The sequence below is a fragment of the Prionailurus viverrinus genome, chromosome E3 (assembly GCF_022837055.1).
Source record: "Prionailurus viverrinus isolate Anna chromosome E3, UM_Priviv_1.0, whole genome shotgun sequence".
NCBI classification, from domain to species: Eukaryota; Metazoa; Chordata; class Mammalia; order Carnivora; family Felidae; genus Prionailurus; species Prionailurus viverrinus.
Window position 1 is genome coordinate 11,157,640 of NC_062576.1, and position 12,055 is coordinate 11,169,694.

At 47.5% G+C, this 12,055-nt stretch overlaps 2 protein-coding genes across 10 annotated transcripts in view; one reads left to right on the top strand and one right to left on the bottom strand.

Moving 5' to 3' along the window:
- The window catches only part of LOC125154333 (myosin heavy chain IB-like), a 61,728-nt gene extending 53,540 nt beyond the window's left edge, over positions 1-8,188 (bottom strand). For all 4 annotated transcript variants that reach the window (XR_007147764.1, XR_007147763.1, XR_007147765.1 and 1 more), the window contains exon 1: positions 6,754-8,188. The gene's annotated coding sequence lies outside the window, so the exon portion shown is untranslated. The remainder of the gene's footprint in view (positions 1-6,753) is intronic.
- Positions 8,189-8,291: 103 nt separating this feature from the next.
- GTF2I (general transcription factor IIi) overlaps positions 8,292-12,055 on the top strand; it is a 109,648-nt gene continuing 105,884 nt past the window's right edge. For 4 of the 6 annotated variants that reach the window (XM_047838488.1, XM_047838489.1, XM_047838490.1 and 1 more), the window contains exon 1: positions 8,293-8,648. The gene's annotated coding sequence lies outside the window, so the exon portion shown is untranslated. Of the gene's footprint in view, positions 8,649-12,055 lie in introns of all 6 variants that reach the window. The other 2 variants (XM_047838491.1, XM_047838493.1) reach the window with 1 other exon arrangement.

Below are 12,055 nucleotides of genomic sequence, written 5' to 3' on the forward strand. Positions count from 1 at the left end.
GGAATCCCTACCTGCACTGGGACGTCTGCGCTCGCTGGCAGCTGCCCCAGAGATTGCACCAGCTTTCAGGAGTATCCTCCCCCCTGTCTCCCACCTCCTCACCCCTGCCAGTGCCCTGCCAACACTCCTGCGGCCATGCCCAGAACCGGAGAGCTCCCTGCCTCTGGTGAGGCCTGATCCGAGGGCGGTGGGAGCCTGCGGGAAGGGCAGAGCGCCCCCACCTGGAAAACCATGGCCCTGGGCTGCAGGGGAAACAAGACAGCGCGGGGTCCTGCCGCCAGCCTGGCTGGACAGAGACCAGGACCCGACCCGGATGGAAAGCCTTAAAGGCACCCTGAAATAGAAAGCCCACACGGCTCAAGCAAACAAGTGAGATGTACAGAGATGGAAATGCAGAAATCTTGCTTGGACAGAACGTGTATGTATGTGTACCTATATACATACATGCCTATATCGGCAGATCTATGTCTCTATATCTATGTCTGTATAGATCTTGGTGTGGGGGAGGCTTTTCTCACTAGGGATTTTTAAAAAATGTTTTTAAAAATGTTTTCATTTATTGGGGGGGCAGAGAGAGAAGGGGACAGAGAATCCAAAGTAGGCTCTGTACTGACAGCAGAGAGCCGGATGTGGGGATTGGACTCATGAACTGCAAGATGATGACCTGAGCTGAAGTCGGCTGCTTAACTGAATGACTGAGTCACCCAGGCGCCCTCACCGGGGATTTGTAACACTGAGCATGTGAAGGGAAGAAAATGGATACATTCGACGAGGTCAACAATGAAACTTGAGTATAACAACACAAAAAAAGTCATGGTCAAAAGACAAACCAGGCAAATATTTGTAACACACCTAAGGACAGAAATGCAAATTTCTTTCATTTTATAAAGCACTCACACAAAAGAACAAGGGGGAAAAAAGCAAAGGATCTAACTGAGCAAATGCAAACACGAATATTGTTTGCAGAAACGTAAATGCAAATGGCAAATACAAGTATGAAAAGACAACTCTACTCGGTTCATAATCAATGTGCACAGAAGAGCTGCGGAAAAAAATGCTACTTTCCACTGGAACTGGGCGGGTGTGGAGGAAATTGACATGTTCACACCCTGTAAGTACAGTGGTGCAATTTTTCTGAAGGGCAAGTTGGCAACGTGTGTCAATATTTTAGATGCACAGGTTGTTGTGATCGTTTTGCTTTTGAGATACAGAAGGCTAAGAGAGTCCTCTGAACGTCTGCTTTTTTTTTTTTTAAACCATATTCATGTTATTCTGTTTTTAAAAATCGATCCATCCAGGGGCACCTGGGTGGCTCAGTTGGTTAAGCATCTGACTTTGGCTTGGGTCATGATCTCACAGTTCGTGGGTTCAAGCTTCACATCAGTCTCTGTGCTGACAGCTCAGAGCCTGGAGCCTGGAGGCTGCTTCGGATTGTGTGTCTCCCTTTCTCTCTGCCTCTCATCCACTTGTGCTTGCTCGCTCTCTCTCTCTCTCTCTCTCTCTCTCTCTCTCTCTCTCTCTCCCCGCCCCCAAAATAAAAGAAACATTAAAAAAAATTTTTAAAAAAAGTCCATCCATCCATTCACTGCAAATGCAACCTCCTCCATGAAAAATGTCTTGCTTTACCTCCAACCTTCTGGTACCATCTCATGGCATGAACCTGAGTATACCTTGTATTTGATTCACTTATCATATCTAGCTGGATGAGATGGCTGTAGCCTACCAATAGTACTAGTTAAGAATTTGGGCTTGGATACGGGCCAATTTAGAGTCCAGATTTGGCCATCTATGTATTCTTGGCTAAGTACTTCAAGCTTTCTGAGCAAAGGGGGAGGTTCTGAGCACTCAGCACAGGGCTACGTGTGTGCGTGTGTGTGTGTGTGTGTGTGTGTGTGAGGTTGGGGGGGGAGGTCAGCATGCAATGCAATAATTAAGCACAGTATGTGGCACCGAAGAAAAGGAACGGTCTTATCTGGACAACTGAGACAGTCTCACAAGATTTCCAGAATGGAATAGATACTCGGATTCTTTCCAGTTGCTTATGTGTCCCTTGCCTTCCCCAATGATCTCAGGGCCAATCTGAGTTCATTTGGGATGGGACTGCACACTTTGCTGTAATAAATGAAGTGTGTCTAAGAGCCCAGGTGCAACCCAGAGCCGGCCAGCCTGCTCCCCAGGTGCAGGGGAAGGAGAGGGTGACTTAACACCTTCCCATTGTTCGGAAGACCACTGGAAGTATTTGACACAGCCATGGTGGCTAATTTCACATTTGAACAGCTTCATTTTCCCTGGTTTCTTTTTTCCTCTCTAATCCGTTGTTCAAAAATTCCCTTTATTCTTAGTTGAAAACTTCCCCAAGCGCATGTACCTTAATAATTATAATAAACACAAGGTCTTGAAAGGGGGTTAAAAAGGTGGTTATGGGGGCACCTGGGTGGCTCAGTCGGTTAAATGTCTGACTCTTGATTTTGGCTTAGCTTATGGTCTCATGGTTTGTGAGTTCAAGCCCAGAGTCAGGCTCTGTGCAGCACAAAGCCTGCTTGGATTCTCTCTTCCTCTTTCTCTGCCCCTCCCCTGCTATCTCTCTCTCTTTCTCAAAATAAATGAACATTTAAAAAAGAAAATAAAATATGCTTTAAAAAAAAAAAAAGCATTTTTCACCAGAAAAAGAGGAAAGGCTTGTAAAATGCAAAGATAAAGACCCAAGAATTTGGACAAAGAGAAGAAGGAAGGAATGGGGATATTTGTTTTCAGTATGTAAACGAGAGTCCTTTTCTTGGTGTTATCAGAGCAAGGCTATAGGTTATGCATTTGCTTTGGAAATAACTTCCCTGACACAACTTTACACTGAGGTTTCTGAGTCTTCTACAATAGTTTTGACAGATATATATTCTGAAAGGGTGTGCTGCTTGCATTACTAGTTATTTCATTAGTTATATCATCTCATCAGTCAGATATGATAACAGGTCCACCTTAATTCAATGATAAGAGTCAGCCTCAGTAAATGTATTTTCTCAAATATTAGCCTATAAAGCATTTTTACAATGAGCAACACATTTCTTCAGTCAGAAAAGAAACATGGACGTGTTGTTCACATTTAAAAATAATGTTTGGAATGCTAAATTATACCATGTAATATTTATAGAACACTCAACTTAGAGTTTCTAATGTATTTTCGTTTACATATCATCTGATTCCCCCAAATCCCTGAGGAAGGCAGAGAAAATATTACAGAGCTTTTACATTTTAAAAATTAAGTTACATGGGGCGCCTGGGTGGCTCAGTCGGTTAAGCTTCCGACTCTTGATTTTGGCCCTAGGTCATGATCTCCTGGTTAGTGAGTTTGAGCCGTGCATCCGGCTCTCTCTCTTCATCTCTCTCTGCCCCTCCCCTGCTTGTGCACGCAAGCTCTATCAAAATAAATAAAGTTTAAAAAAGTAAAAAATTGTTACACGACTACAGCAATGTGAACATATGTTAAATAGAAAACCATATTCATATAAATCCTGTAACCCCCCCCCCCCATATCTTTATTTCAACAAGTTTTACACAGATAGTAGGTTTATTGCATAGGGCAGGTGCTTGCACAAAAGACACAGCAAGAACTGGAAGGTCGGTTTAGATCACATCTACATTATTAATTGTTATGAATAAATTATAGCTCGGATCTAGTTTTTGTTTTTGTTTTCCACTTTTGAAAGAGTTCTGATAAAAGGTCATTTATCTAGCATTCTAAATATTCAAATTATCCAAACAGAAAACTGTCCAAAAACAGTGGTTTAGAATCAGTTAAAAAAGTATCTTTGTAGGGCGCCTGGGTGGCTCAGTTGGTTAAGCACCTGACTTTGGCTCAGGTTGTGATCTAGTGGTTCATGGGTTCAAGCCCCACATCAGGCTCTGAGCTGACAATCTACTTGGAACTCTCTCTTTCCCTCTCTCTCTGCCCCTACCCCACTTACACTCCCTCTCTCAGAAGTAAACAAACTTAAAAAAAAAAAAAAAGTATCCTTGTAATAACGAAGGATTTATCTTCTAACAGGGAGATACCCTCCAAAATCTAATGATGTCACTGTGGCCCAACCTGTGTGATTTGTATGGAGTTGTACAAATCCTAATTGAGAACATTGATATAAAAGATCACACTGGCACCTTACAAATGACATATATTTTATGGCCCATTCTCTCAAAAAACAGTGCTTATGCATACTGTAAAGAAAAACCAAGAAACCGGACCCAGAAGATATTGGGCCTGCATCGGGGCCGTTATGGGAAAAAAGACCTCTGTTTAGTTTCAATCAAAAGCCTGGATGTATTCCTGAAACTAATGTAAATTGTGTCCACTGCATTTCAATAAAAATACGATAAAATAAAATATTAGAAAAAGAGACTGGGGAGCCTGGCTGGCTCGGTTGGTAGAGCACGGGACTTTTGATCTCAGGCTTGTGGGTTTGAGCCCCAGGATGGGTGTAGATATTACTTGAAAATTAAAAATAGATCTTTAAACAAACAAACAAACAAACAAACAAACAAAAGACTGGGTGTGTTGTGAAAAATGGGTATGTCAAAAGCACTTCAACTTTTGCTTAGAATGACCGTTTTGGACGATCGAAAATACATGACAGAGTCACAGAAAGATTAACTTATGCAGTTTGGATTCAAAAGAGTATCTTTAAAAAGAGCATTAAATGATCTCTCAACAACGGTAACCTTGACCAAGTGGCGTGAGCATGGTTCTGTCGGCATGGGTGGTCAGGGTTTCCTATCCAGGGTGGGTCCGTGTCAAATAGTCCCATGCTAATGGAGAAGGCAGACTTCTGATACCAAGCATTAAAAACCCCAGGAGAATGTGATTATTTTTTTACTTTTAAATGTTTATTTATTTTTAAGAAGAGAGAGAGAGCGAGAGAGAGAGCGGTGGAAGGGCAGAGAGAGAGAGGGAGACACAGAGGCTGAAGCAGGCTCCAGCTGTCAGCACAGAGCCTGCTGCGGGGCTTGAACTCATGAACTGCGAGATCATGACCTGAGCCGAAGTTGGCTCCTGAACCAACTGAGCCACCCAGGCACCCCTGATCATTTTTTTTTAAAGACTGGTGAACACATTCAGACATTACCACTTGCTATTTAAAAGTAGTGGGGGCACCTGATGACTCTGTCGGTTAAGCGTCCGACTCTTGGTTTTGGCTCAGGTCATGCTCTCGCGCTTTTGTGACTTCAAGTCCCACATCGTGCTCTACGCAGGTAGCACAGAGCCTGCCTGGGATTCTCTCTGTCCCTCTCTCTCTCTGCCCCTTCCCCACTCAAGCTGTCTCTCTCAAAATAAATAAACCTAAAAAAAAAAAAAAAAAAAGCAGTCAACAAGGCTGTAAACCCAGTCTATATGAAAATGCATTTGTGCCTGGTGTAAGAGTTCACAGTTGGTCTAGATCCATCTCTTGACTGGCCAAGGCCCATTAGACTTGGCTTTTGTCTCTCAGGTATTCAGTAGGATGGAGTCATGCTATATGGATACTCATCTGCACACACCAGGATAAACGTTAAAAAGAGAAATATTTGAAAAAATCCAAAATAAATAACACCCAAGGTTCTGCCACCTGTTGGCTTCTGTGCCCTTTGGTCTTAAGTGAGCACGATCCAAGAGCTGCGCATCAAACTGAGCATACATCTTGCTATGCTGAGTGTGATTCTGAACACAGTGAGCTGAGTGCAACTTAACAAAAGATTCCACCCCTAAACACAAGTCGTGGTTTTTTTTTTTTTCCCATCTGCTGCACAACCCCCCCGAACCAGCAATTTGATCCTATGGAAAAACAACTCGAGGTGCTGAGATGGTATTCAGTGGCTCATCACCACGATCACAATGAACACGGCACCTGTCCCCGAGGAGAGGGACCGACTGGCCAACAAAAAGGAACAAGTGTAACGGCAACTGCCAAGGTGGTGAGCCAGGCCTTCGGAAAGACCATAAAAGTGTATCCGTGACTATAAGACAGAAATGTGAGGGGTACAGCCCCCAACAACAGTAGGCAGATTTAAAAAAAAAAAAAAAAAGAAAAAAGAGTTGGCCTCCACACACCCTTCAAAGCACACACCATTCCATACGCTGTTCGTTGTCCCAAAAGGGCCAGCTTTCAATCTAGAGGCAATTCAAAGCTAGCTAAAGCTTGAGAAAGTGTTTTAGGATTTAAGAATTTTTATGTATGTATGTATTTATTTAAAAAAAATTTTTTTTTTAATGTCTTTTTATTTCTGAGACAGAGAGAGACAGAGCATGAGTGGGGGAGGGGCAGAGAGAGAGGGAGACACAGAATCGGAAGCAGGCTCCAGGTTCTGAGCTGTCAGCACAGAGCCCGATGCCGGGATCGAACTCACAAACCGTGAGATCATGACCTGAGCCGAAGTCGGTCACTCAACCGACTGAGCCACCCAGGCGCCCCAGGATTTAAGAGTTTTTAGGAACTGCCTCACCCTCAAAGAAGTTGGGAGTTGTTCATGAAGCAGCAGTTTCAAAATTCCACACTGAAGTGTTAAATGCATAGAAGCGAGGGGCTACCTCCCAAACAAGTTTTTAATGGTGACAGGCATGATCTTGGCCAAATGAACTTTTTTTTTTTTAGCCTTACCAACTAACTCACTTTCTAACACTCCAAATGCTACTTCATGACATTTCATCCAGTGAATCCTTCCTTCACTGTCCTCAACATCCAGTGTCCTCAGGAAACCATCTAAGACTGCGGCCGCATAAAACGTACTCACCGGTGCTCACAGCAGCTGAATGTTTGTCCCTGGAAGGCTGACTGCTCCCATCAGCTCAATTGCAGACTTTCTCAAAATTTGGTTTGTTCCTTACATAGATGTCACTTTTACGTGCTACTGGGAATACGCAATTTAATAGTCCAGTATGTTAATGAAATACGAGTGCAAAAAGAAAACTTTTCATGAAAACGAAATGAACGCTTTGGAGAGACTCGACAAAGGAGAGTCACAATCGGGTTAGGCGGGGACAAAATGCCTGTAAAAACGTTGCAGGGGAAATCGTAAAAATGTGGAAATCTGCAATCGGACCGCTTCTGCAGGGATCTTTAAAGTCTCCCTCTATCTTAAAGAATCCCAGCATGGAAATTCTAGATTCGGCTGCCTTATGGGTGCGGTCTATTGCAAGAAAGATGGGGAACGCCAATCTGGAACGAAGAGTCAAAGGGAAGGTCTTGGACCTACATCAAAAGCCTGGCTGCTCGGAAAGTTTTCTTTCCAGCGACAAAGGCTGGAAAAAGCGCCGTGGTCGCCACCTACCGAGGAGGAGGGGGAGGGGGAGGATGGCCGGCGTGGTCCCCCCCCCCCATCTCCGCTGGGGGGTAAAAATCGCAAAATCACTCGATCTTGTGCTTTACAGAACTGTCTAAGCCCTCGGGGCTCGAGTTTGGTAAACTTTGGAGTTTCGCTTAGGTGAACAGCAATGTCTCATCCTTTTCGAAATTCGAGAGCTCAAGTTGAGAGGCAAAAGAATTAGTCGCGGGGGGAGAGGTTTCGGTAACCTTTCTTCGCGGTTGACAGAACAAAACGGGCTACACGGCAGGTTTTCTGCTCTCACTCGGTGGCTTTCCCTCAACTTTCCTTCTAAATGTTGAGTGAGGGGGCGTGAGGAAAGCAAGCCTGGGGTGAGGGGCGGTAAATAAAAACAGGAGCGTCCCCTCCCGTCGCCCGTCCAAAGTTGGGGCAACAGTCTCTTTCGGACGCTTTTGAGGCAAGCTTTTCAAAACTAACAGAAGTTCTTTGTGTCCCGAAGGGTGGTGCAGCGCGGAGGAAGTCCCTTGGCGGAGCACCGAGAGCGGCAGGCCGGCTGGGGCTCCCCGGCCTCTGCCGAGTTCCGGCCTCGCAATCGGCAGGGAATCTGGGGTGCAAGAGTGGGTGCGAGTCCTGGACGGTGGCTGAGGCCGGCTGCATCCGGGCAGTGAGGGGGCGGGGGCTACCCCCGGCCTAGATTTGCGCCCCCGTGCCCCGGCTCCCCTCCCCCACCCAGGCGGCCGCGCAGGCCCCAGGTGCAGCCATGTTCTTGCTCCCACCACCCGCGCCTCCATTGACAGTCCTTGCCGGAGAGGGCCGGGCGCCGCGCTCGCCGCGTCCTCGGGTTCGGGGCTCGCCCGCGCGAGGCTTCCTGGGAGTCGTAGTCCACCGCCCCCGCCGTCGCGTTGGTGGGGACCGATCAGAAACTACAACTCCCGCTGGGCGGCGCTGCAGGTGCGCACGCGCAGCGCGCCTTCGAGGAACAAAAAAAAAAAAAAAAAAAAAGGAGGAGGAGGAGGGTGAGAGAGAAGCTCGGAGAGCAGAGAAAAGGGGCCACCGATCGCCCCCCCGCTTCCCCGCACGCGCTCTCTAGCTGAGGCCGCCCGCCTGCCGCGGTTACCCCGGCCTCTCCCTCGGTCCCCTGTGATCGGATCTAGGTGCTGAGCGAGGCCCTGCCGGGGCGGCCATGCGGCGGTGACAGGAGCTCGGCCGAGACGCCCGGGCCCCTCGCCCTCTCACCTCCTGCCCGCTCGCCAACTCGCCTCAGCCTGAAGCTGCTCCGCCGCGGCTGCAGCTCTCGCGCGGCCCACACTCGCTTCCCTTCTGCTCCCCCGGCCCCGGCGCTGCCTGGAGGCGGCTGCACTCGGGTGAGTCCCTGTCGCCTCATCCCCCGTCCCCCGCCCCGGTTGCCATCGCGAGTAGGGCCTTTATTTGAGACGCGCCCCCTCCGGGGCCTGCACACACTGGGGTCTGGGGGTCGTCGGCGGCAGTGTGGGGGTACCCGACCACCCCCCCCCCCAACCACCCGGCCAGCCGGCGTGGGGGTGGGGCAGGAGCAGACGCGGTCGCGGGGGACGACAGTTGCACGCGCGCGCCTGGGTGCGCGTGGGGGAGGGGCGCGCGCGCTGGCGCTGCGTGGGGGGGCCTCACGCGTGAGGCCCGCGCGCGAGCGAGCCTGCGGGCTGCGCATGCCCGGCCGCTGATTGGCCATCTCGGGCGGTGCGGGTGCGCGCGCGGTGCCAGGCCCGAGCCGTGGGGTCGCGCTCGGCCTGGTGTCTCCGGGGCTCGTGCGCCCGGGCAGCAGACGCGCCGGATTGGCCGGCGGGCGGCCGGGGCGGCGCCGCCGCGCTGCCTGGTAACTGCGGCCGGCGGGCCGGCGGGCCCGGGAGCGCCGCCCCTCCCCGCCCCTGCCCGCGCCCAGGTGGAGCCCGGAGTGGGCTTTGTCCCGGGCCCGGCCGGCGCGCTGGCCCCGCGGGCCCGGTTCTTTGGGGGAAATAAACACAATGACCGGAAGGAAAACCTCAGCCTTCAGGCCATGAAAATAAGCCGTCTGGATCCCGCCAGCACCCAGACGGGGTTTCGGGGAGGGAAGAAGATAAAAAACTGTCCTCTTTCCCTTCTCTCTCCCTCCCTCCACTTTTATCCAAGTTTTGCCCTTTAATAAAGCAAGTTGGGTTTTGTTTTGTTTTGTTTTGTTTTTTTGCGGCTGAGAATGTTCAGAGGTCTACTTACACTGTTGGAGCAGTGCTCGCTCCTGCTGATGGGGTGGCTCCGTGCAGACTTCTCACCTCTCGCAGACAATGGCTTGATAGGCCATGCAGAAAAGTAGTCTTTGGGTGTTCAGGAAACAAAAGGGGGAAGTTAGTTTGCAAATGTGGGTGCATTAGAGTGCCCCGAGGAGGCCGAGCCTTCTCCCGAGACTAAGGCCTACGACTGTGACATTTACTCCTGCGACTGTGTGTTTTGTCAGTTCTTCAGCCCGAGTTCTGCCTGGCGCTTCTTTCCTTTTGCCTACTTGTTTGGACCTTGGCTCACACTTTTCGGCCGGAAGGACTTTTTCTTCCCTTCAGGCTCTCCCTTCTTGCTTATAGGCATCACTTAAATCCGTCTCTTGCGTTGTTCGGTCAGAATTTGTTCGTACGGGGTCCCAATCAACTTGTTTGCCCCTAGGAGGGCATCTTTATTTTATTTACCCAAGGAGTGTGTTTGGTTGTCTTGTGTACTAGTCCGTAGGTAGGTAGGTAGGAGGGCTAGGGATTAAGCTTTTTCCGCCTTTGTCTCCCTCGAAGTGTACTCCCCGCCCAAGAGCCTTGTATACAGTAGTAAGAATAGCTAACATTTGAATGTTTCTTAAGTGCCCGGCATCGCTCTTAAGCGCTTAACGCGTATTTTCTTATTTAATCTTCAAAACAGCCCCGTAATTCCCCTGTGTAGATGAGGAGCAAGTCTGGAGAAGCGGAGTAGTTTACTCTTGATTACTCAGCAAGTCAACCTTGACTCCAAGATTTGAACCTAGGCAGTATGACTCGTAACCCCTAAGCCAGTGGCTTTCAAAGTCTGGAGCATCAGCAACCCCTGGAGGGCTTGTTAAAACACTTTGCCCGGCCGCACCCCAGACATTCCGATTCTGCAGGTCTGGGGTGGGGCCCGGGCGTTCGCCTTTCTAACTAGTTCCCAGGCCGCCCCACCGCGGCACTTTGAGAGCCATTCACCGCGGTGCAAAATTAAGTTGTAAGTGTGGGAAATGGATTCTAGATTCTCATTAAAGCTTTTTATTACTTTAAAACTGCGTCTTAAAGAACCAAAAATAATTCAGACTGCTTACTGTCGATTGCTTGGAAAGCTGATTGAGAGTTGAGAATTTTTGTTAGCTATGATTACGAAATTAAAAGTTTAATGAGTCTCCGGTTTTAAAAGGAGCCATGGATTTAAGTATAGGATAAAATTAGAAGACTAAATAATCTTAGCTTTTTTTTCCCCCCCACTCAGTCATTTATCAATTTATTTATGGCACTGGCATTTATTATCTTCTCCCAGAGATGGCTGAGGCATCCCATCTCCACCACAGAGTCTAAAGTCTGGGAGCCAGAAAGGAGTGTGATAGGCCTGAACTTGACATTTAGATGGGGGAGGTGCTGAGCACCTGTAGCCCAGAATCTCCCCCCACCCCACTCCTTCCAAGCCCCGGGTACCTCCAGTGATTTGGTTTACTTTTTTTTTTTTTTTTTTTGTAAGCTCCATGCCCAACCTGGGGCTTGAACTGAGGACCTCGAGGTCAAGAGTCACTTGCTCCACTAACTGAGCAGCCTGGCATGCCAATTTGGTTCCCTTTTAATAATGACTGCAAAGACTGTCCTTAAAATATAGGTTTCTGGCGTTTTCTTGGAGCACAAGTCTTGAAAGGAAGATGTTTCCTTTATTATAATGGATTTCCTTTTGGAAGAAAGTAACTCAAATTAGGTAGAAGGAATGGGATTGGTTTACAGTTATGTTCTGTCATTTTTGATGATCCATAGATTGCTCGTGTGTTCCAAAACAAAATAGAAAAGGCCATGGCCCTTCTCCAGGTTGTTATTAGAGAGCTGTAAATAAAACACTGACAAATCACTAAACACTTAACCTTTCCTGTTATTATTGCTGACTAGCTTGTACATTGCATTCCACACCTAATTCAGTTCTACCGTGGTTTCATTCTTCTTTGAAAACATGAGTGTAAATACTGCAGTTCTCCTCATAACTGCTGTGGTATCATTAACATGAAATTGTTTTAACCACTAGCTGAAACAGATGCTGATCGAGTGATTTTTAGGTATGTCTAAGGGAAAGTATTTTGTGAAGAGTTGTTTGAGAAGTAATATTCTGAGAACAGCATTTCACTTTTTAGAAATACATTAGAGGACAATTTACCCTAAAGAGAATGGCCAAGAATTTTATCACTAGCAATCTCCTAATCACCGGTAGCACTTTTCTTTAAAAGTTGTATACTTTCATTCCGGTTAAGCTTATTCATTGTTACTAACTGAAAGAAAATGGGAAATGCAATCAATCAGTTGGTTATAATTGTAGAGTTGAGATTCCTTGTAATCAATGCTGTTAAAATAACAACACGCAGTATATTCACTTAACCAGTATGTAGCCTGAGAGACCTGTCTGGGAAATACAGTTAAGAAGTCATATGTACACTGGAAAAATGATGCGGCTAAATCATCATGAGTGCTGAAGGTAGTATCTTGATACTCAAGTTTCCATTTTTTCTCATTTGCCCTGTACTATT